Raw genomic sequence first — 22745 nt, forward strand, 5'->3', positions numbered from 1 at the left:
TTGTCTCTTCCCCCAAAGGTCTCTGCCCTGCCCCGGCAAGGGAGGAGGGGATGGAGTCAAAGATAGCGACTTGGAGCCTGGGCACCGTCCCCTGCCCTCCTGGTGACTACCCCCACCCAAGACCGCGTCGGCATCTTCCTGGGCCTCCCAGGGGCCATCCGCCCCTAGCCTCGGACGGGCACAGGCTCAAGAGTCCCCCGAAACTCTGCCACCTCCCAGCCGTGTGGCCTCAGGAACATCATTAAGACTCTCAAGCCTTGGGGTGCCTGGGTGGCGCAGTCGGTTAAGCGTCCGACTTCAGCCAGGTCACGATCTCGCGGTCCGTGAGTTCGAGCCCCGCGTCGGGCTCTGGGCTGATGGCTCGGAGCCTGGAGCCTGTTTCCGATTCTGTGTCTCCCTCTCTCTCTGCCCCTCCCCCGTTCATGCTCTGTCTCTCTCTGTCCCAAAAATAAATAAAAAGCGTTGAAAAAAAAATTTTAAAAAAAAGACTCTCAAGCCTCTGTTTCTTCCTCTGCAAAATGGGTACAAAGGTGCCATCTCCCAGCACTGTGGGAGGAGGTGATCCGATGGCCAGAGCTTTGAAGTCCTCTGACTTATGAGGGGCTCTGGGCGATCATCTTCTTGGTGAAGCAGGGTCCGGCTGCCTCCCGGGGGCCGCTGGGTTCAGGTGGAATCAGGCAGAGAGGGCTTCCCAGCTGAGTGTTTGAGCTCAGGCTCTGGAAATGTTGCAGCTGCCACTCTGCTATGACCCAGCTGGGACCCACTGACGGTATCTTAATTTCCGCCCAAGCTCTTTTCCAGACGGGCTGCTAATTAGGGCTAATGGCAGCTGTCCCTGCTGGGTCCTGATGCCTCCTCCTCTGTCAAAGCAGGCCACCGAACAGGGTCGTTGGGCTGATGCCCCAGGCCCCATTGGCCAGTCAGTCCTCTGGGTTAGGCATTGCTCTCCGCGTCTCTTGGCAAAGCTGAGCTTTCTTGCTGCCTTTTCACCTGACAAATGGGAGGTGGGGGGAGACGCAGTATCCATCCAGGCAGGCGCCCCCTCAGGGACCATGCACCCACTTCCTGCTTTATGCCAGGCCTGTGGGAGCACCGGGGACACACAGGTAGGCCCTGTGTCCAGAAGCCAGACATTCCTGGAGGCAAAACTTAGTTTAATCTCATTCTGGCTGTGTGACCTTGGGCAATTTACTTAACCTCTCTGTACCCAGGTCTCCATGTTTATTATAAAAACATTTTTAAGTTTATTTCTTTATTTTGAGAGGGAGAGACAGAGCACGAGCTGGAGAGGGTCAGAGAGAAGGAGAGACAGAGTCCCGAGGAGGCTCTGCTCCATCAGCACAGAGCCCGACGCGGGGCTTGAACTCACGAACGGTGAGATCACGACCTGGGCGGAGATCAAGAGTCCGACGCGTAACCAACCGAACTGTGTCCCCCAAGCCCTCCACGTGTATTACAAAACAGTCCCCACCTCACAGGCATGTTGTAAGGACGGTATAAGATGCGACAGGCTGAACAGAATGGCCAGTACCACAGCCGTGAAGCTGGCCAGAAAACAGAGGAATCATAAAGTGACTTGAGTACCACCTTGAGAAGCTGGACCTTCGTGCCCAGAGAGCGATAAACTTAGTGACTATTATTCTTCCTATGCTTGCTTCTGTTCAGTGCTTCCTAAGCATCTCCAAAGCACTGAGAATAGGATCATAGCCAAGATAGCACTTGCTGTGTACCACGCACTGTCATAAGTACTAACTCATTCGGTCTGCACAACCCTACAAGGTAGGTGCGATTATTATGCACCTATAATAATAATAATATTAGTAGTATTATGCGATTATTTGACGGAAGTACACACTGAGACACAGGACAAGTAACGCGCCCGTGATCACCCAGTCAGTATCTAGTCACCTACTGCTGTATAACAAGTTAGATCAAAACTTAACAGCGTAAAACAACCAACATTTATTATCGCAGTTTCTGTAGGTCAGGAATCCAGACACCATTTACCTGGGTGCCTCAGTGTTCACGGCTCTTGGCTGGAGACATCCGCTCCTGGCACGTGGGCCTCCCCATAGAGCAGTTGACAATATGGCGGCCGGCTTCCCTCGTAGAGAGCCGGCAGGATAGGGTGTCCAAGAGGGAAGCCTCCGCTTTTTATAACCCCACTCTCAGAAGTCATAGCCCATCATTCTTGCTGTATGGTGTGTATCAAACACAAGTCACTAGGTCCAAGCCACACTCAAGAAAAAGGTACCACGCAAAGGCCACCACCCCAATGGGGAGCCATCTTAGTGGGGATGTGGCACAGCCAGTAAATAGTGGAGCCGGGGTATGAATCCAGGGAGACGGCTCTGGAATCCATGAACCCGATTGATATCCCAGCTCCACGATCGTCTGATGGTTGGATGATAAGAAATTAGACACCAGCCCCACCCTCCGGAAGCTCTCCGTCTAGAGAGAAGCAGAAAAGTCAGAGAGTGAGACAGAAAGTGCATTCGCGGAGGAAGGCAAAACAGATGAAGCAGGAAGCCTGCCTGGAGGAGGTGATGCCCAATCTGAAAAACAAAAGAGAAGGCGGAGTTGGCCAAGCAGAGACAAGTGTGGGAGAAAATGTGGCAGCCAGAACAACTTGTGTCAAGGCTCATGTGGAAGACTGGTGTTTTGTGTGAAGGCCAGCGTGTGGGGGGGAGGAAGGGAGGACGGAGAAGGAGCAGGATAGGCCAGGATGCAAAGGGGCAGGCAGGTAAAGGGATCTGGATACTATTCCAAAGAACTAGAGAGCCATGGAAGGTTGTCCACAGTAAGTTTTTGTGTTTTTAAAAGACTATCCTAAACCGTGTGGAGAATGGAAGAGGATGGCTGGGGACAAAGAGAGGAGTCAGAGGCTCTTCCTTGCTTCGTTCACTCATTTGGGTAATGGATATTTAGCAAGGGCCGGCGATGTATTGCTCTAGGCACCCAGAGATACAGCAATAAATAACACAAGGCCGTTCTGTCTCGGAAGTTACATTCTAGTGGAAGGAAAAAAATAATAAACTTAGAAAGCTAATAAATAAAAGGGGAAATTACCGAAGTGATAGATGCCATGAGGAAAATGATAAAGCAGAGTAGCATAAATGCAGAAATGACCACATTAGCCACACTGACTTTAAACCCGAATGACAAGAAAGAACTGGCTGTGGGAACACGGCACTCCAGGCCGAGAAACAGCTAGTGCAAAGGTCCTGGGGTGGAGCGGGTTTGGTTGGAGGCCAGCCCGGCTGAGGTATACTAGCCAAGAGGGAGAAGAACAGGAAATGAGGCAGAAGTAGCAAACAGAAGCCAGAACAAGAGAGGATAGTGCCAGATGCTGAGCCCTGGCAGCAAGGACGAGTGGTGGGAGCTTGAGGAGCAGAATAGAGAAGGCGAAATCCACTGGCCGTGGGTAAGCGGATCGGAGTAACAGTGTTGGGCCCAGTGGACCAGAGGAGCCCCAGCAAGTGAGGGAAGGAAGAGAGGCTGGCCCAGCCCTGACCCACTTTGCGAACATGCCTGTTCCCCCGCGGGCCGGCCACAGATTAACAGTCATCCCCCCGGCAGACCCGGGCAAAGGCAGCTGGTTAGGCAGCATTTGCATATTTGTTTAATAAAAAGTTATGGATGTACAAAGACAGATAATTAATTACCCGGCATATTTTCCCTCCGCTCCCTCCCCTCCTTCCCACATTGCCACCATGGCCCCAATTGCCTTCCTCTCCTTCTGGCTGAGTCAGCAGAATGCTCGCCTCTTCTGGGGGGGCGGGGCGGGGGGAACCACAGGCCCAATAAATATGTACTTATTAAGTGTGTACAGCGGCCAGTCAGGCCTGCACGAGCAGCAATCCCGGACCGTTCTGCCTGAAGTATTTATGCCAGTACCTAGGGCCACTTTAGCTATTTATTTTCGCAAAGAAATTAAATTAGATAGTTTGATAGCTTTCAGTGTAATTATGAAAGAAATTTACATGAGATGTTTATGAGGAGGGGATCATTAGGCACCCGAACCCCAAGGATATCCATTTGCTGGGACCCCCCCCCTTATTTCCTTCCCAGCTACTACAAGGGTGTGGGGAAGTGTCCTTCCCCGGGAGAGCCAGAGTCGGGGCGGGGGCGGGAGCAGGGGGGCAGGGTGGTGTTCACGTTGCTGGAACTGGAGCCCCGAGAGGGTGGGAGCTCTCTGTCTGTTTCAGCAGTGGGCTCAGAGCCTGGTCGGGGCTCTGCAAATGCTCTGGGTGAACGGATGCCAGCCCTGCAAAGCAAGGGGCTTCTCCTCTCGATGCCTCAGTTTCCTCAACTGTGAGAAGGAAGCTGTTCTGGGAATGAAATGTAACCATAGCTGCCATTTATTGAGCTCTACAGTGTGTCAGGAACTGTTCCAAGGACCACACTGAATCCTCGTAACAATCATCTTAAGCAGATAGGAGTCCTTGAAGCTTATCCCCATATCCCCATCTGATGGATGGGAAAAGTGAGAGCTGACCAGCTAAATTGGTTACCCCGGCAGCTCGGGGCAACGCGGGGTTTCAAACCCGGCAGCCGGCTGAGGCCCTCCATACCTGTGGTCAGGAGCTATGCAGCCACCGTAGTTTTCTCTGAGGTGGGTGGCTAGGCTCTTCCCCTTGCCTTTCAGAGTTAAAGACCTATTGCCTTCACCCACGCCTGCGTGTAGCCAGGGAAACCCAGACCCAGAAAGGAAGAGGGACGTGCCAGCGTCCCACTGAGCAAGCCGCGGGGCTGGAACCCTCCTAGAGTCTCTGCTTGCTCACCTCCCCACGGGCTGAGTAATTAGCCAGGCTGATTAGCGCTGATTGCAGCCCCCCGCGGGGCAGAGAGGCTGGGCCTGCAGGGTGGGGGAGTGCAGGGCACTGGGGGTCCCTCTCATCCACCTGGTCCCTCTCCCACCAGCTCTGGAAGAGTCTGGCTCCTGGAGGGGGTGGGGGTGGGGGGAGCAGCTATGATCTGAGCCCCAGAGGAATGGGCCAGAAACCCCAGGCCAGGAGACACAAGTCTTAAACCCAAACCTGGGAAACTGAGGCTGGGTTGAGGGGGCTTCACGAGCCAAACCGCCTGCGTTCCAATGCTGGCTCGGCCACCTAAACTAGCTGTGTGGCAATTACTTAACCTCTCTGGGCCTCAGTTTCTTCATCCATAAAATGGGAAGATAATAGTCCCTTCCTCTCTGGGTTGTCATGAGGACAAAATCGGCTTCTGCGGGTGACACGCCAGACAGGAAGTGAGCCCTCAAGAAACATCATTTTCATTTTTAATTACTCAAATCCCTGAATGTGAGAAAAGCAGCAAACTGTCCTTTTAACCAGAGGCTGGATGGTAGATGGATGCAGGAGAAAGCTTTCCCTCCAGGGCATAAAGGCACCGTGGAGCAGCCTTTCTCTCACCCAAGGAAGGCCCCCCAGATCTTGGAGGTGGGCTGAAGGAGGAAACACTATGTATTGACTGTATGCACCAGGTAAATCATTCAGGGGGATTCCAGAGGAGGACGGGGGCCTAGCCGGCAGGGCGCCTTGCACAGATCACCGGGCAGAGCCACGATTCCAACCCGGGCCACTCTGACCCCAGAGCCTCCTTCGGGCACCAGCCCGAAGCCCCCTTCTCTGTGTGGGGAGTCACCCGGGCCCTATGGAGAACAGGAAACAGGCTAAACGGAGTACAGAGGAATTAATGAAGGAAGCTAATCAGGGAATCCTAGAGAGGACGCCAGACAAGATCCAATTAAAATGCCAGCCTCTGTGAGTTCCCCATTTTAATTTTCCACAAATTAGCTTGAAAGGGGGGGGGGGTGGAAATGAAGATATTAGTTTTTCTTTCTTTTTTTAAAAATTTCTCTCCGTCTCTCTCTCTCTCTCTCCCTCCCTCTCCAAAAGGGAAAAATCCTTTGAGGATAATGTTACTTGTTTCCCTTTTAAAAAATAAAATAAAATCACTCTCAGCTGAGGGATTTGGGTTCTGACTCTACCCTCGTTGGAGGCAATTTCCGGGGCCTGCTTATTAGAGTGCGGGCCTGGTAACCCCTTTAGAATACAAAGCCCCATTTTCTGAATGAGCAAGTGCGGTGTACCTTCCGACCCTCACAACCCCAAAGGGCAAGGGCGGCATCATTGCACCTGTTTGCTTGTAACCGGGGCTCAGAGAGGTGAAGTGATTGGCCCAGGTCACAGAGTGGGGAAGTGGGAGAGCCTTGTCAGCTGCTCCCCACTGAAACCGGGCTCCTGTTCAGTCCCAGTCGCGGGTCCCGCAGGGACCTGCAGGGTTGAGGATGGGGACACATGCGGGCTCCAGCCTGCCTGCTGTAACCCGCAGGGCCTGCCAGAGGTCATTAGTATTCCAGAGGCCCCATGGACTTCCTGGCCTTCACTTCAAGGTGGGGTAGGCCCCCCTCCTGGCTTCTCCGGGGTGGCAATGATTTCTGACACACGTCCACACACATACAGGAACCAGGTCTCGGTTGCCTTTCGGCACCCCACGGCGGGGACCCGGCCTATTCATCACTGTCTCCTGGCAAAGGCCAGATCCTGCCACCCGCCACCACAGTGACTGGCCCAGACAGCCGGTGCCCTTGATCTCACGACAGTTTTTTCTGCTCCCGTGCCACTCCCCACCCCCACCCCATCTTCCTGTCTACTGGAAAGAATTCATTTTGCTAGTATGGAAATATTACAAACTTAGGCTCAATGACAAAAGCACCCCCCCCCCCGCACCCCTGCCTCCTACATAGGTGACAGCTCCCTCAAGCCCCAAAGCCTACGGGCTCTCCAATGTCTGCTCCAAGTCGTGGGGCAGGATCCTGGCAGAGACAAAGCTGTCACTTTCTGGGCTGTGTGCCTTTGGATAAGTGACTTAGCCTCTCTGTGCCTCCATTCCCTCATCTGCAGAACGGTATAATAAAAATCTAGCTTAAAGGAATGTGGCGAAGGCTCCATGAGACCACAGACAGGCAAGGTCCCGGCACATAGGCCGCTCGGTAGGCATTACCTTCCTCCCTCTAAAAACTGGGAAGTGAAGGGCCCAGCTGCAATGAGGATCCCAGATGGAAAGCGGGGCAGAAGGCTAAAAGGGTGAGACAAGACTTCCCTTAATGGAATCCCAAGTCCACTGAAAGGGGGAAAAAAATGAGGCATCGGGGGCAGGGTGACAGGTGAAAATATCTCTGGGGCCTCCCTGGCCTGGTGGGAAGGTCCACGGCCGACCTGAAACAGCCCAGGTCATTGCCAGCAAAGCAGCTTCCCTGTACCTGGGGGGCACGAGAGCCAGAGCCAGCAGTGACCCCCAAGGCTCAGTGTGAGCTTGTCTGGAGGGACCTGGGGGGATCCCTCAGAGTCTGGTGGTACCCCAAGGCCAGGGAGTGCCCAAACTAGGGTTTGGAGTCCAGTATAGGAGATGTCTGAATCTGGGGTTGTGCCCGATCTGTGTGTGAGCCCGGGTTTGGGGGCTGTCAGTACTGGAGGGTGAGCTCTGAACTTGGGGCTGACCCTGGCTGTGATCCTCTAGCTTTGGGGGGGTCTGTGTGTCCACGTTTGGTGTCATCAGGCCTGAGCTGAGCCCAGGTCTGTCTGTCATCCCACACCTGGGAGATATCGGGATTCATGAAGCGAGCTCTGAATTGGGGTCCGCTGATAACGAACCTCAAAATCTTGGAGTATCTGCGAGCCCACGGATGTGAACCCCACGTCTGAGGGATGGGGTCTGTGAGGTGTGAGGCGTGTTCAGGAAGGGGCCAGGCATCTCAGGGCAGTAAGGTGTGAGCCTTGGGTGGGTCCCAGGCAGCAGGTGAAGACCCGTCTGGTTCCCCCATCCTTCTTCGCTTCCCTCCCCCTCTCCCAATGCACACAATCTCCTACTTTGGGTCTCACCCTCCACCACCCATTGGGTCCCCCTCCCTCGTCCCCACCTCTGCCTGGAACTGCAGACTCTCTAGGAGTTCTGAACCTCAAGCCTCAGGAGTCTCCACATTCCTTCCCTGGGGTGAGGAGAATCAAGGGATAGCAGCGGGGAGAGAACCCACCACCCCCTCCTCCTCCAACAGGACAAATCCTCCTAAAGCACCCTTTGGGGCCCAGGGAAGACAGATCCTGGTCCCGGGGAGCTCAGAGGCCTGCTTCCTTATCTAAGTCTCTGGAACAAGCATTTTGCATTTATTCCCCCAAATGTGTTGCCGAATTGCGTTCCAGCCCATGGCTCCCAGCCATCTGCAGAGAGAAATCCAGTTAGACCTTGTATAATAAGTTCCTGACAATCTTGCCGAGGACGCTGGGTCATAAAAGTCTCCTGGTTTTATCGCCGGTAACAGACACGGAGTGAAATTAAGTTGTCTTATCAAATTTAGATAATATATATCCCTCTAGAGTAGAAGACTCTGCATGGGGCTTTCATGGTATGAGCCCAGGAGGGGAACGGGCATCGGCGAGTGTTCCTAGGGATGTGGCATGGGGTGGGGGCCATCCCGGAGAGCCCGGCAGGACTGACCGACAGCTGGATGGCTACTGAGATCCCGGGGTTTCCATGGCAGCCAGGCCTGGATGTGAGACCTGCTTCTGTCATCTCCATGATGAATGAACTTGAACAACCTACTTTATTTCGAAGGGCCTCAGCTTCTTCATCTGTAAAGTGGGTGTGACCGTAATAATGCCTGCCTCCCCGGGTGGTTGTGATATTTCAATGAGAGGCTACATCCAACAGGCTTAGCTCAGTGCATGGCTTGTCATGAGCGCCCAACACGTGTTTTCTGTGATTTGGAAACGGGAGAAAAGAAACAAACAGTGGACACTACTATTCTCTGGCTCGTTTTCTTCCCATTTTACCGAGTGGGTTCCCGCGTCAGCCCTGTAAGACTAAGTCATCCCAACTGTCTCCCACCCCAACTTGCAGCCCCCAAAGGGGCTGGAGGCTGCCAGGAAGCCTGGCTGCCCCTTTGCTAGCAGAATGGACTCCCAGGATATTACCCGCTGCTCAAGCTGGCCTTGGGAATCTTGTCTCACTGTCCCGGGAGGGCGCTGTCACACCCCAAGCAGTATCTGCCTGATGGAATTGACCTGCCTTTCTCCCTCAGGGGGGATCCTCTCTGTGGCAACCTCACGCTTCGGCATACCTCCACTTGTGGAGAGCTCACTACCTTACCAGGAAATCATTCCATTTCCCTAGCCTGGGCTCCCAACAACCTCATCTCATCTGACCCCTAAGCTAAGGCTCATTCATTCACCACAGCCGTCTTCCAGCACAGCCTGAGTGTATATGAGCCTGTGTGTGTTCATGGATTCCTCTCTGTGTGTTCCCCACACGCAGAAAACTGGACCAGTATAACTCTACGCTCCCGAGGAACACAATAAGACTAAAAATAATAATAATAATAATAACAATAGCTAACCTTTATCAAGGACTTACTACGTGTCAGGCTTGAGTTACATGCATTAAATCATTTAACCACTCTATTAACCCCAAGATGCTATTGCCATTATGATCTCCAATTTACAGAGAGGAAACCTAAGGCACAGAGAGGTTAGGTAACTTGGCCAAGGTCACACAGCCAGGATACGATAGAGCAGTGTGAGTCCAGAACTATTACTCTCCTTTCCCAGGTATTCCTACAGATTGTTTGGAAGGAAGGAAAGAAGGAAGGAAGGAAGGAAGGAAGGAAGGAAGGAAGGAAGGGAAGGGAAAAAGGAAGGGCAGACCCGGGTGTGTGTCTCCACCTCTTTCAAGGCATCTGGGCTCCTGGAGGGCAGGAGATGGATATTATTTATCTCCCTCTCCCCCAGCACCTAACACAGTGCTCAGCAAGCATAAGATTCTCAACAAATATGTGTTAAATGACTATTTACTCATCATAGGCTTATTTTTCCCGGCCATTATCCCAGGAATCCTGGGATCAGGAACCGGATTATATTCATCTCTGCAGAGCTGCCACTAGCCCAGGCTGTGTGGATGAGGAAAAAGTAGGCACCACCCATGAACGTGTGAATATGGCTTGCCAAGCTAATGACCCATTGTGAGAAGAAAAAGGAAAACTCCCTTCCTCTGGCATCGGGAGATCCGGGTTAACACATGGAGCCCCGCTCTCCCGCTCTCCCGCTCTCCCGGGGAGGAGGCTTTGTGCAGCACACAATCCGAATGACTGTCCGTGGAAATCCTGCTCTGGTCCCCTGGGGCCCAGCCCTGAGCCCGAACGCGCAGTGGGCACCGGGTTTGTTGAACAACTATTTGCCAGTATTTGTCTCTCTTCTACCCTCTTTTGCCAGGCGCCCGTCTCAGCCCCAGGAGAAGCATTGGTGGGAGAGCCACCAGCTGGGTGTCATGCGGCCATGGTGCTGATGGGGGAGTTTGCAGACATAAGGGGGACAGACAGGGTCAAACATAATTGGTAAATATTTGTCTATCTAATCAGAGGGCCTTTTAATTAGCAATTTCATCCTTGCAACTGGTTTATTTTTTTTTTTCTTTCTGCGGGAAGTCAATTAAATGTAACAGATGGAGGAGAACATGGGGGTTTCCTGGTCTCCTACCATCTGTCCCATCCCACCGCCGCCCCGCACAGCGGCTCCCACACCTCATTGGTGGCGCTGCCTGCCAGTTTCCAGAGGAGGGCGGGGCTAGGACACCGATGTGCAGAAGAAGGGTCTCAGACCACCTCTGGCCCCAGGAAGCCCTCCTCCGTGCTCCTGGTCACCCTGGCCACCCTGCACATCTAGGCTGATCCTGTCGGCACACCTGTGACCCTCAGGTCCTGAGACCCTTTGCCAGCCGGGCCTCTCCCCTTCCTGCCTGGGCGCCAGGATCGAGGATCATCTCCATCCAGAGGAGACTCTAGTTTAGTTCTACAAACTTTGATTGAGTGTCTGATGTCTGCCAGGCAACGTATCGGGCACTGGGGATGTAAATCGGGCAGTCCCTGCCTTTCAGGAATTTGTAGCCCATGTTGGGAGGGGGGGAGGCATTCATTCATTCACTGACTTAGTGGTAAATATGTATTAATGTATATGCCAAGCTCTGTGTTAGACCCCCAAGAACACAGTGATGAATCCATCCCTTCCCTTACTTTTTTTCTTAAGGTTTTTTTTTTTTTTTTGAGGGGGGGCAGAGGGAGAGGGAGAGAGAATCTTTTTTTTTTTTTAATTTTTTAATGTTTATCTTTGGGAGATAGAGAAACAGAGTATAAGTGGGGGAGAGGTGGGGGGGGGGCACAGAATCAGAAGCAGGCTCCAGGCTCTGAGCTGTCAGCACAGAGCCCGATGCAGGGCTCGAACTCACGAACCGTGAGATCATGACCGGAACTGAATTCAGACGCTTAACCGACTGAGCCACCCAGGCGCCCCTCCCCTTACTTTAAATAACTCAGTCAAGCAGAGGAGACAGGCACATCAATTCATGTATTCAGTGAGTATTTATTGAGTGACTACATGAGCCAGGCACTGTTCCAGCTGTCGGGGACGTGGCAGTGAACAGCACAGAGCCTACGTCCTTTCCAGCAGGGGGAGAGACAATGAACAGATGGACGTGTAATGGCAGGGGTGGCCAGTGATTTGAAAAAACTGCCTATCACCCTGTGTAGTGTGGAATCTGAGCCCTGAAATCAGAAGCCCAGCGTCTCCAGCATGGCCTGCAAGGGCCCAGCTTTCTCTGTAGGATCATTTCTTGCCACCACCCCCCCGCCCCTTCCCAGGCTACGTTCCAGCCACGTCCACCTTCTGCTGATTCCTCCCACCTGCCATGCTCTGGCTTCAGACCTTCTCTCAGATTGTTCCTTCCGCCTGCCACCCTCTTCCCCTTAGTCTTGGCCTGGCTAACTCCTCAGCTGAAATGCCCCTCTTTGTCCCCTCTGGGTCTCTCAGGCCGTCTTACATTTCTTCCACTGCATTCCTGCGGTCACGGTGCTCCAGGCTTCCCAGATCCTCCTTCCAGCTTGGCCGTTGCCGGATACCCATCAGTCTCCCTCCCTGGTCCTGTGTGGGAACCAGCCCAGGGCCCGCACTGTGTCTGTCCCGCTCCTCTGCAATGTCTCTATCGCCAGCACCAGGCACAATGATCCCCTGATCACCTGTCCCACCAATACTGACTGGACCGAATTAAATCAGGTAGAGAAGAGGAGACATCCCGGCCAGGGGCCAAGATTTGCAAAGACAAGGCAGCTTGAAGGATTCCTAAGCGTTCCAGAAATAGGGAGCAGCCGATGTAGCCGGATTAAGGAAAAGAGCAGCGGACGAAGCTGGAGTTCAGCCTTGAATGTTAAACCAAAATGTCTAGACTTTATCCTTATTAAGCCTCTAAGCCAACTTCAATCACTGTTCCGTGTTTTTGCCAGAGATCCATGTGGGTCTGTCCTACTGTTGGCTTTTTTCTTCGAGTGGTCGCTGTGTTTGTTGGTTTGTTTGTTTGTTGCTTTATTTTTTAAATAATAGTTTTGGGGCACCCGGGTGGCTCGGTCGGATGAGTGTGTGACTCTTGACTTTGGCTCAGGTCACAATCTCTTGATTTTGCACTGAGTGTGGAGCCTGCTTGAGACTCTTTCTCTCTCTCCCTCTGCCTCTGTCCCCCTCTTTCACTCTCTCTCCCTCTCTCTCTAAAAAAAAAAATACTTTAAAGATGTTTCTAATTAAATAATGGTTTTATTGAGCTATCGTTCACATGGCATAAAATCCACCCTTTTGAAGCATACAATTCAGTGGTTTTCGGCATATTCACAGGGTTGGGCATCTGTCGCTGCCCTCTGATTTCAGAACCTGTTCAACACCCCCCACAAGAAATCCTGTGCCCATTATCAGTTACTCCCCATCCCGTGCCCCCGCTAATCTGTTTTCTGCTTCTGTTCACCCACTCTGGATATTTCATATGAACGGAGTCATACAGGATGTGGCCTTTTCTGACTGGCTGTTTTCAAGCAGCAAACTGGTTTCACGATTCATCCACGTTGTAACATGCATCAGGGCCCCATCCCTTTTTATTGCCGACATTCACGAGCAAGTTTTTGTGCCCGTGTCTGCTTTCAGTTCCCCTGGGTATATAGCTAGGGGTGGAATTGCTGGGTCACAACGGTAACCCCGTGTTTCACTTTCTGAGGAAGAGGAAATGCCCAACGACCTCCAAAGTGGCTGCACCATTTGGCAATTTCACTGGCAACGGGCGAGCACTCCAGTTGTTCCGCACCCTTGCCTGCGCTTGTTACTGTCTGTCGTGTTCATTTCAGCCGTCCTGCAGCTAAATTCTAATGCGTGTCGAGTGGCAGCTCGTTGTGGTTTGATTTGCATTTTCCCTAATGACCGGTGGTGTTGAGCATCTTTTCATGTGCCTGTTGGCCATTTGTATGTCACCTTGGGAGAAGTGTCTATTTAAATCCTTCACTCATCTCTAGGGGTGTCTGGGTGGCTCAGTGGGTTAAGCGTCTGACTTCGGCTCAGGTCCTGATCTCACACTCGGTGAGTTCGAGCCCCACGTGGGGCTCTGTGCTGACAGCTCGCAGCCTGGAGCCTGCTTCCGCTTCTGTGTCTCCCTCTCTCTTTGGCCCTCCCCAGCTTGTGCTCTGTCTCGCTGTCTCTCAAATAAATAAACATGAAAAAAAAATTTTTTTTTAATCCTTTGCCCATTTTTAAATTGTGGTATTTGTCCCTTATGGTTAAGTTGTAAGAGTTCTTTATGTATTTTGGATACAAGTCGCTTATGAGTTGTTTTTTTTTTTTTTTCACAAAAGGAATATTTATATCACTGTCAAAAGTGGAAAAAACAGGGGACTCCTGGATGGCTCAGTCAGTCAAGCATACCACTTTTGACTTCAGCTGGGGTCATGATGCCTAGGTTCGTCGGTTTGAGCCCTGCATCGGACTCTCTGCAGTCAACTCCAAGCCTGCTTCGGATCCTCTGACTCCCTCTCTCTCTACACCTTCCCGCCTCTCTCTTTCTCTCTCTCTCTCAAAAATAAAATAAACATTAAAAATAATAAAATAAAATAGAGGCACACGTGGTCCTGTGTGGGGGTGACTGTATCGTTGGATGGTCAGGGAGGGCCTCTCTGAGGAGGTGGCCCTCAAGCGGATAGCTAGAGGGAGAGGAGGCACCAGGCATGCGAAGATCAAGGGGAAGAGAATTCTGGATGAGAGAACAAGGCGGAACTGTGTCGCATGTGACTGGAACAGAGTGGGCAAGGGGGCAATCAGACGGGATGAAGAGGGAGAGACAGACAAAAAGACCCCAGTCACGTGGGGACTTGTAAACCAGAGCAAAGAGTTTGGATTTGTTGTAAGCACAGAAAATGCCCTTTGAGACTTTTAAGCAGTGGAGTGATGTAATCTAATTAATGGGGTTTCTTTTCCAGTGTTTATTTTTTATTTGGGGGAGAGAAAGAGAGCAGGGGAGGGGCAGAGAGAGAGAAGGGGTCAGAGGAGCCAAGGTGAGCTCCGCACTGACAGCAGAGAGCCTGACGTGGGGCTCGAACTCGTGAACCGTGAGATTGTGAACCTGAGCCGAAGTCGGACGCTTCACCGACTGAGCCACCCGGGTGCCCCCTCTGATTAATGTTTTTGAAAGCCGCTCCGGTGTGGTGGATTGTTGGGGTGCAAGGCAGCAGCAGTGAGACCGGTGTGGAGGTTACGATGTGCAGTAAAGGGTGATAACGGCTCGGACCAGGGCAAGGAGCGATAAAGAGAAGCGGTATTTCAGAATATGTTTCACCAGTGACAATGACAGGTGTGGCCGACGGATTGGATGGGGCAGGCAAGCAAGAGAGGGCAGCCAAGGATGACTCCTGGGTGTTCAGCCATCTCCTCATCTCCTGCGACAGCCGGCAGGAGGGGAGGCAGAGCTGGGGGTTACCTCAAGCCTCTATTTTGGACTTCTCGGTAGAGACACCTGTTGACATCTAAGTGGAGACGTCAAAAGGCAGCTGGAAAATTCTGAGTCTGGAGAGACGCATCGGGGTATCACGGGTGGTGTTCAAGGCCACAGGACTGGATAGAGTCCCAGACAAGAAGGGGCCCCAAGCAGCTCTAGAGGGCCAGCTGCGGAGGAGAAACGGAAACGGGAGACTGGGGAGGAGCAGTCAGTGAGCAGGAGGCAACCGAGAAAGGGTGGAGTTAGAAGCCGAGAGAAGGTGTTTTGAGAAGAAGGAAATGGTTGGAGAAATCTACCTTTCAAACATCGTGTTCCTGAGTTCCAAGCAGATGCAGTTGTTCGCATGGCTCTGAGTCTGAGCCTGATGTCCCCGTGGCAAGAGGTGTGAAAGACAAACCACCCCCAAACTGAGATGTCCTCCCTGGCATTGAAAGCGAACTGGGAAGTCCCCAGGGGACACCAGATCATGGTCCACCTGATGTTATCCCTCAGCTTCCCGGGGTCTCCTGCTGCACTGGGGGAACCACTTCTATGGGCAAAGGGGAGCCATGGAGGGCTGTGGATGAGGGCAGTGATGGGGTCAGATTAATGAGGGAGGAGGAGAGACTAGGCAGGAAGAGAAGGGAGGAAGGAGGAGCAGTGGCCAGGAGGGACATAGGAGGTCTGGACTAAAGCAGAGGAGACTGAGCCTAGACATCAGAGGGTCACCTGCACCCCCACACAACCCTTCAAGCCTCAGAGCATTTCCACCTTGCTTTCTGCTCACCTCAAGTCCCATGCCTCCCACCAGCAGTCTCTGACCCTCCACACCTACCCATCCATTCGCACTCTGCCCCAGACGCTACAATGCTAAAGTTTATTGAGTCCTTACTATGTGTCAGGCACTGTCCTAAGCACTTCACATGCACTACCCATTCAATCCTCACACTTCTCCATTTTACACATGAGAAAGCTGAAGCACAGAGGGGACTAGCAGGTTGCCCAACGTCACACAGTAAATGAACAGTGTGGCCGGGATTCAAACCCAGGAGCTCTGACTCAAGTCCATATTATAGCGATAGAGAAAATGGAAGCCAGTTTCCCATCCTGCAAGAAGCCCGTTGTCAGTGAGTCACCCCTTGCATACCTCCAGTGATGGGCAGTTCACCACCTCCCAGTCTGCTTTGCCGATCAGATTGATTCCTAAATCTCCCTTTTTCTATCCCTGCAATCTGTCCCCTGTAACTTCTTCTGCAGGTGATACAGCAAAAGGCTTGGGGGTGGTATGGTGGCATAAAGGTTAAAAGGAGGGCCCTGGGGGCACCTGGGCAGCTCAGTCGGTTAAGCATCTGACTTCGGCTCAGGTCATGATCTCACAATTCATGAACTCAAGCCCTGCTTCAATTAGCCCTGCTCGCTCTCTTGCTCTCTCTCTCTCCTCCCCCCGCCCCTCTCTCTCTCTCTCAAAAAAAAAAACAACAACAAAACAAAACAAAAAAGGAGGGCCCTAAAGTCAAGTTGACCTGGATTAGTAGCTGTGCTGCCTTAAGCAAGTCCCCTCACCTCTCTGGGCACCCGTTTCTTCATTTGGGAACCTGGCTAATGATGGAACACACCTCCATGTTGTGAGCATTATGTGACAGGTGCTTAGCCTGTGGCCTGGCCCTCTGCGAGCTCTGGGCAGGTGGCAGCTCCTGGGGTGATGGTGATGTCTGCTCTGCACAGACTGTCTGTCCCCTCCTCCCCTGAGACCCCTATCCCCTGTCCTCAAGGTCCTCAGCCTCAGGCCCTGCTTAAGTTCGGCCCCTTCCCATCCCCGGGGTTCCCCCTCTGCCCAGGCTACCTAGCATGACTCAGGTGAGCCTGGCTGCACCTGCTCTCTAACCAGGTCGCCAGGAGCCCCCACCCCCTGCAGGGCCCTGCAAGCCTCCTCTCTAATTCCCCTTCCTCAATCAGCCAGCACTCTAGCGGCCTCTCCGCTGATGGCCCCTCTGTTCCCTGCCAGGCCCATGCCACCTCTAGGGCCTGGCTCACCCCACACGGCCCCCTGCATGCCCAGCCCACCAGGCTCTGTCCCTTAGTCTGTGTCTGGGCCTGCAGGCTTCTGAAGGGGCTGGAGCGTGACTGGGGCGTGTACAAACAAAGCCACCAGGAGCGTGTAGTTGTGCACGTACGTGCGCACACACACGCTAAAGAGAAATATCAACACAGAAGGGCAGGAAGCAAAGCACTTGCACGCATCCTTTTAAAAGACATCCACCCTAATGAGGAAGACACACATGGTTTTGGAGGCAAAAACACACAAATACATACCACCCAGGTGCATGCGCGCACACACTCCAGCAGGCACTCTGTCCGTTCCAGCCGATTTCAGCTCCCCCCGCCCCTCCCACCTCTTAACTCTGTGGATGGGTTAGTTAATGCCCAAGGCCCTCAGCCTGAGCCAGCACAGATAACAAGGCAAATCTCATTTCCAGAGCGAGTCTGTTTCGGGCTGTCCCCCACCCCCCCCGCCACCTCACTCCCGTGTACCTCGGGGCGGCACTCACAACCGGCCCCCCACCAAGCTTGCAACATCAGTAGGTGCTGATGGTCTGGCTGTCTGGCCCTTCTCATCCCCCAAAGTCATCGTGCCCCTTTCTGGGAAGAGGAGGCGAAGGAGGTAAGACCGGGACAAGCTGGGGGGAGGGCTGTCCTGCCAGGTGACCCCAGCAGGGCCTCAGCCCTCATTGTTTCCCTCTGGCTAGGACTGGCCTTGCTCAGGAAGCGGATGATCGCATCCCAGCCGGCTGGCTGCGTCCACTTCCAGCCCAGTGCTCAGGGTGGATGGGGGTCCCCTGAGAGCCGGGAGCAGGAGGCAGGAAGGCACTCTGGGCTTGGCAAGTCCCTGTGTGCCCTTCAGCACTGGGCCCATCCCCTGATTCACTGGGCCTGAAGCCCAGAGGTCACGCGAGGTGTTGGGGGTGGGGGGGTTGGGGCGGGGAACCAGATACTGCTGGCCAAAAGGGAGGGAAATGGGGCACCAGAGCTCTTGGGACCCGCTGCCCCAACCCTTGCCCTGTGCCAAGACTGACTTTCAGGTGAAACACACCAGTCCTGCTGTAGAGGGTGTTAAAGTACTGAGCTACTTCCAACATGTTGGCCAAGAGGTGCTGCCTCAAGCTCTCCAAGTGGCCCCACGCGCTGGTCCCTTCCCTGGCTCTCTCCTCCTTCCCAGATATGAAAGAGTCAACACTTGGCTCAGCAGGGAGCTTCCAAGGACCGGGCCCCTCCCAAGACCCTTTGATTGAGCATCAGGTGGGTAACGAAAGGTGTGGAGCGTTACCCAGGACCACTGTCCTACCCTAACTCTGTTACCCCCACCCCCTCACCCTGGACCCAATCCTTCCCCTCTCCTCCCCTGGTCTAGCTCTCCAGTTCAGTTGGTCCTGCCCCTTTCTCTGACTCTGGGAGTCTGGAAGTGTGGGTGACTTGGGACCCAATCATAAATCTGAGGGCCCCGCATCCAGCCCCATATCCTATCATGCAGGGGGGGGGGCGGGGTTGAAGGAAGCATTGGAGGCATAAATGGAACACAGCCCCCTCCCCCAGTCAAAGATTTCAAAGGGAGGAAAGTCAGCAGAGTCCTCTCTCTGGGTCTCAGCCAAGGGGGAGTGGCTGCCAATGGCCCCCCACCGGCGCCCCAGCTTCCTCTGCCACTCACACTCTTTGCCGCCCCCGCCCCCATCAGTACCTCCATCATCTATACAGATTTATTTCACGATAATTTCATTTCGTCCCTGGCTCCAGAAAGATGAATTGCCCGGCGAGGTGATTGGGGAATCTGTGTTGGGCTCATAAATTTGCTGCCCCTCTATGAAGCTCCCATGAAGTGTCCCGCACTTGGGGAGGGCGGATGGAGAGGGGTTAGTGTGACCACCGTCCATCTCTCTCCCTGCCACCTAGGGGTGAGGGGTGGCAGGAAAGCACGGGAAAGGGGGAATGCCCCCGTCTTAGAACCAGTAGGGCTCTCTCTCCACCTTTGTGACAAACAAGGCTATTTGTCACTTGGCTGGCAAGATGACCGGCCTCTCTCCACCCCTCACCAGCCCCCGCCACCAGGGGAGGCCTTCTCCCACTGAGCACTGGAGCTGACGGAGGGAAGCGGATCCAGAAGCAGGAGCGGCTGCCCCCTCCTCCCTCCTCTCACTGGTCGGCAGGAGGCACTGTGCTAGGACGGAGTGGGAAGCTTATTGACAGCTAGCCCCTTTCAGAAGGGAGAACACACACACGCACGCGCGCGCACACACACATACACACACATCTAACAAGCACGCACACACACGCAGAATAGTAGCACGCCCACACTGACACCTGCTAGAAAGAGATTACAAACGCAATAGCAAAATCGCAGCAGCGTGGAAGAAAGGAGCGTGGGATTTGGAATCCAGGAGAGCCAGAAATTGGATACTGGGTGTCCTGTGTTCCCTTGGACCGCTAACTCAACCTTTCTGAGCCTCACCTTGATCCTCTGTAAGGATAAGTAATATTCCCTCAAAGGGTTGTCGTCAGGATCAAATGACATGATATGTGAGGGGTGCCTGGCATATAAATGGTAGGCAGAATCACGATTCCGGTGCCCGCGTGCACACACACGCACACGCACATGTGCACGCACACTCGCCTCTTTCTGCACCTCTCCATAGCCTGATTCGCCCCTCTTTCCGTTGCTGCACAGTCCCTAACTGATCTCTCCTTTCTGATCTCAAGGAACAGCCCGGAATGGTGCAGCTCAGATTCCCCTGGGAATCTGTTCCTTCTCCTTCCTCTCCAACCCAAGCCACCTTTATCAGCCCAAACCACACAGTCCTTCCTGCCCCCATCCTTCCTGCTCCTGGGGGTCAGGGAACTGGTGACAGGTATGGCTAGGGCTTGGGGGTCACATGGGACCAACAGGATGAGAGGACAGACGTGAACAAAGGAAGGGAAGCCACAAAGGGCACAAATTCACAAAAATTCAAAACTGCCGAGCAGAGACTCTGGTAGTGAACTAAGGTCACAGCCAGTGGTCTTCAGTTCCCGGTCAAGTGTTAGAATCACCAGGAAGCTCTGAAAAAAATACCGATCCCTAAACTACCAGCATCACGCCCCCAGCCCACGGACACTTTATGTAATTGGTCAGGGATGAGGCCTGGGTCATTCTAGGGGTCAGGACCTGGGGCTTCGTAGCTGGGTGGGGACTGAGCCCCGGCTCTGTCCCCACGCTGGCTCTGAGCCAGGACGAACCCCTCCCCTCTCTGACCCTGTTTTCCTCACTGGAGAGGAGGAGGCTGCTGACCCACCTGCTGCGGAGAGAATGGTGGGTTTCAGGCTCCAGCACAGGGTCTGGCCCTGGTGGCGCTGGGGAGGAGAGGGGACCTTCCTGAGACCCAGCCAGTCCCCTCAGCTCTGGGCGGAGACTGAGATGTCTTGCCACCCTACCACCCACCCCCAGCCCAGCATGTCCCCCGCAGGCCCCACCTGCTGTGCCCTCCTGCCTCTCTCCTTATAACGAATTAGCTCCCTGCCTGCCTCCCTCCTTATTACGAATTAGCCTCCCTGCCTGCCTCCAGCCCCAACATTTCATCCCCAGCCTGCCTCCTCACGTTAACCCTTCCCTGGGGTCCAGGGTGACCAGGCCTGTGGTTATATTCACACAAGGTTTGCCCTCAGCTTCCCGGGGGGGGGGGGGGGGGGACAGGAGAGGCACTCTGTCCCTGATTGTATCCTGTCGCTCCTGCCTAATTAGTATTCCGCAGAGAGCTGGCTCCACAGGCCTCGGGATTTGTTTGCCGGCCGGCCAGTTCCCTGTCTCCCCAGTTCAGAGTGAGTAATTCTGTCCCTCCCAGGCCCATTTAAGGGAGTGAATAATTAGTTACATTCAATTAGGCCTCTCCACTGCCACTGTGGCTCCTGCCTGCCTCACTTGGGGGGACAGGCGCACTAATGAGCCAGCGCCTGTCTGACACGGGGGAGCGGGCATTAAACACCGACGATTCCCTCCACCCCTCCACCCCTCCACCCCTCCACCCCTCCACCGGGTGAGGGCTTGGAGGGAATGGGGGGCAGGAGAGGAGAAAGGAGGGTGGGACCCTGGAGGTGAAGATGGGAGAGGAGGTGGGGCAGAATGAGGAGAGGCAAAGGGGGGAAGCAGGTAGGGACTCCAGAGGAAAAGGAAAGAGAGAAGCCGCGTAAAAGTCCCTCTACATGGCATCCTTAGGTGAATCGGGCTCAGCCCTACACGGAATCCTATGCAGCACTTAAAAAGCATGTTGCCGATCTATTATTTATCGGCATGGAGAGACGCCCACTGTATCCCTCTAGGCAAAGATGGCTGCATACAACATAGTGTATGTAATAATAGCCCAGGTTAAAAAAAATAGTTTTGGCACAGAAAACAAGTCTGGAAGGACCTGTAACTTGTGGTTGGTGGGGGTGGTGGGAAGGCTTACAGGTGGTCTTATTTTCATGTTTATTGCTTAGATGGGGGCGGTGCATTGCACAGGTATGATTTTCATAATTAGCCAAAATAACACTTGTTCGAAAGAGAACAGGGGGAGATGGAATTGCCGGGGGAAGGAAGGAGGTGGGTGGGTAGGGAGCAGGCAGACCGCGGGGAGGGGGGTAGAGGGACGGGCAGGGACTGCAGGTGGGGTGGGCAGAGCCCTGGAGGGAGGCAGAGGCTGGGAACTAGCTGGGCGCCTAAGCCCAGCGGGATGTGCGAGTCTGCAGGGAGAGAGGCAGAGAGCCCCAGGGATAGAAAGGGGGGTAGGAATGGACGAGCGGTTCCCCTCCTACTGGCCCCATCTGTCTGGGCAGAATCTGCCCAGTGACCCTGCTGAGCCCCTCCCAGAGCCCTTGTCCCTTAACGGTGCTACACCTGCTGTAGGCAGGTGCTGTAGGCTGTAGGCTGGAGGAGCCTCCCCAAGTTGTCCCCAACCCCAGCCCCCAGACTCCAGGACCACAGCACGTGGGGTTTTTTTTCTTTCTTTCTTTCTTTGTTTTTTTTACAAATTAAAACTGTATCTCCCCACCCCTGCAGGTGGCTTTGTAATTTTCTGTGTCAGAATCACTCTGGGGGAGAGAAATCCTTCGGGGCAGAGTCTTTAATAACTTCTGCTGCCCAAGGAATCCACCACAGAACCTGAAGGCTGAAGGGGAGGGTATGTGCGTGCCTGCTAGGGAGGAGGGGGGCTGGAGGGGAGCGGGGAGGGGGTTGCTGGCAGGGGACAGGACGGGGGTGTATTACAGAATTAAAAGGACACATACACCCGGCTCAGCCCCAGTCCCAAGGCAATTGCCTCGGTCCCAGAGCTTCCATCCTTTATTCACCTGGTGGAGCCTGAGCCCCCAGGAGCCTCTCCAGCCTCCCAGCTGGGATGCAGAGGAAGAGACAAGCTGCATATGACACTTGGCCTAACTCGGTTCTGGGCGTTCCCAGGGCCTCAGTTTCCACATATATGAAACAAAGGGATTGGACACAATGTCATTCCCAGTCTCTCTTAAATTCCAATCCTCTGTGACATGCTTTCTTGGGTTCTCACTGACTTTTCCAGTTCTTGGAATTGGTAGGATTTCAGCATTGGGAGAATCCACACGGAAATCTGGATTCTCGGCGATAATCTGGATTCTCAGGAACTCCCGTTCCTGCAGGGCAGCGTTGGAGAGGACTGATGGACGCTGCCCCCCCCCAGATAGATAGAGCCTCCCCACTCACTCAGCCATAGTCTCTGCCGTCCTGATCCCGACCTGGCCTGCCTCACTCTGTAGCTCCTGTGCAGGAGCAAAAACCAGAGGCTTTGGGTCAGCCTCATTAGGTCCAAATCCCAGCTCTAACCCTCCAGACCTTAGCATATCATTTAGCCTCTGAGCCTCATCTGTAAAATGGGTTATGAGACTGC

Source organism: Prionailurus viverrinus, chromosome A3 (assembly GCF_022837055.1).
Source record: "Prionailurus viverrinus isolate Anna chromosome A3, UM_Priviv_1.0, whole genome shotgun sequence".
Taxonomy (NCBI): Eukaryota; Metazoa; Chordata; class Mammalia; order Carnivora; family Felidae; genus Prionailurus; species Prionailurus viverrinus.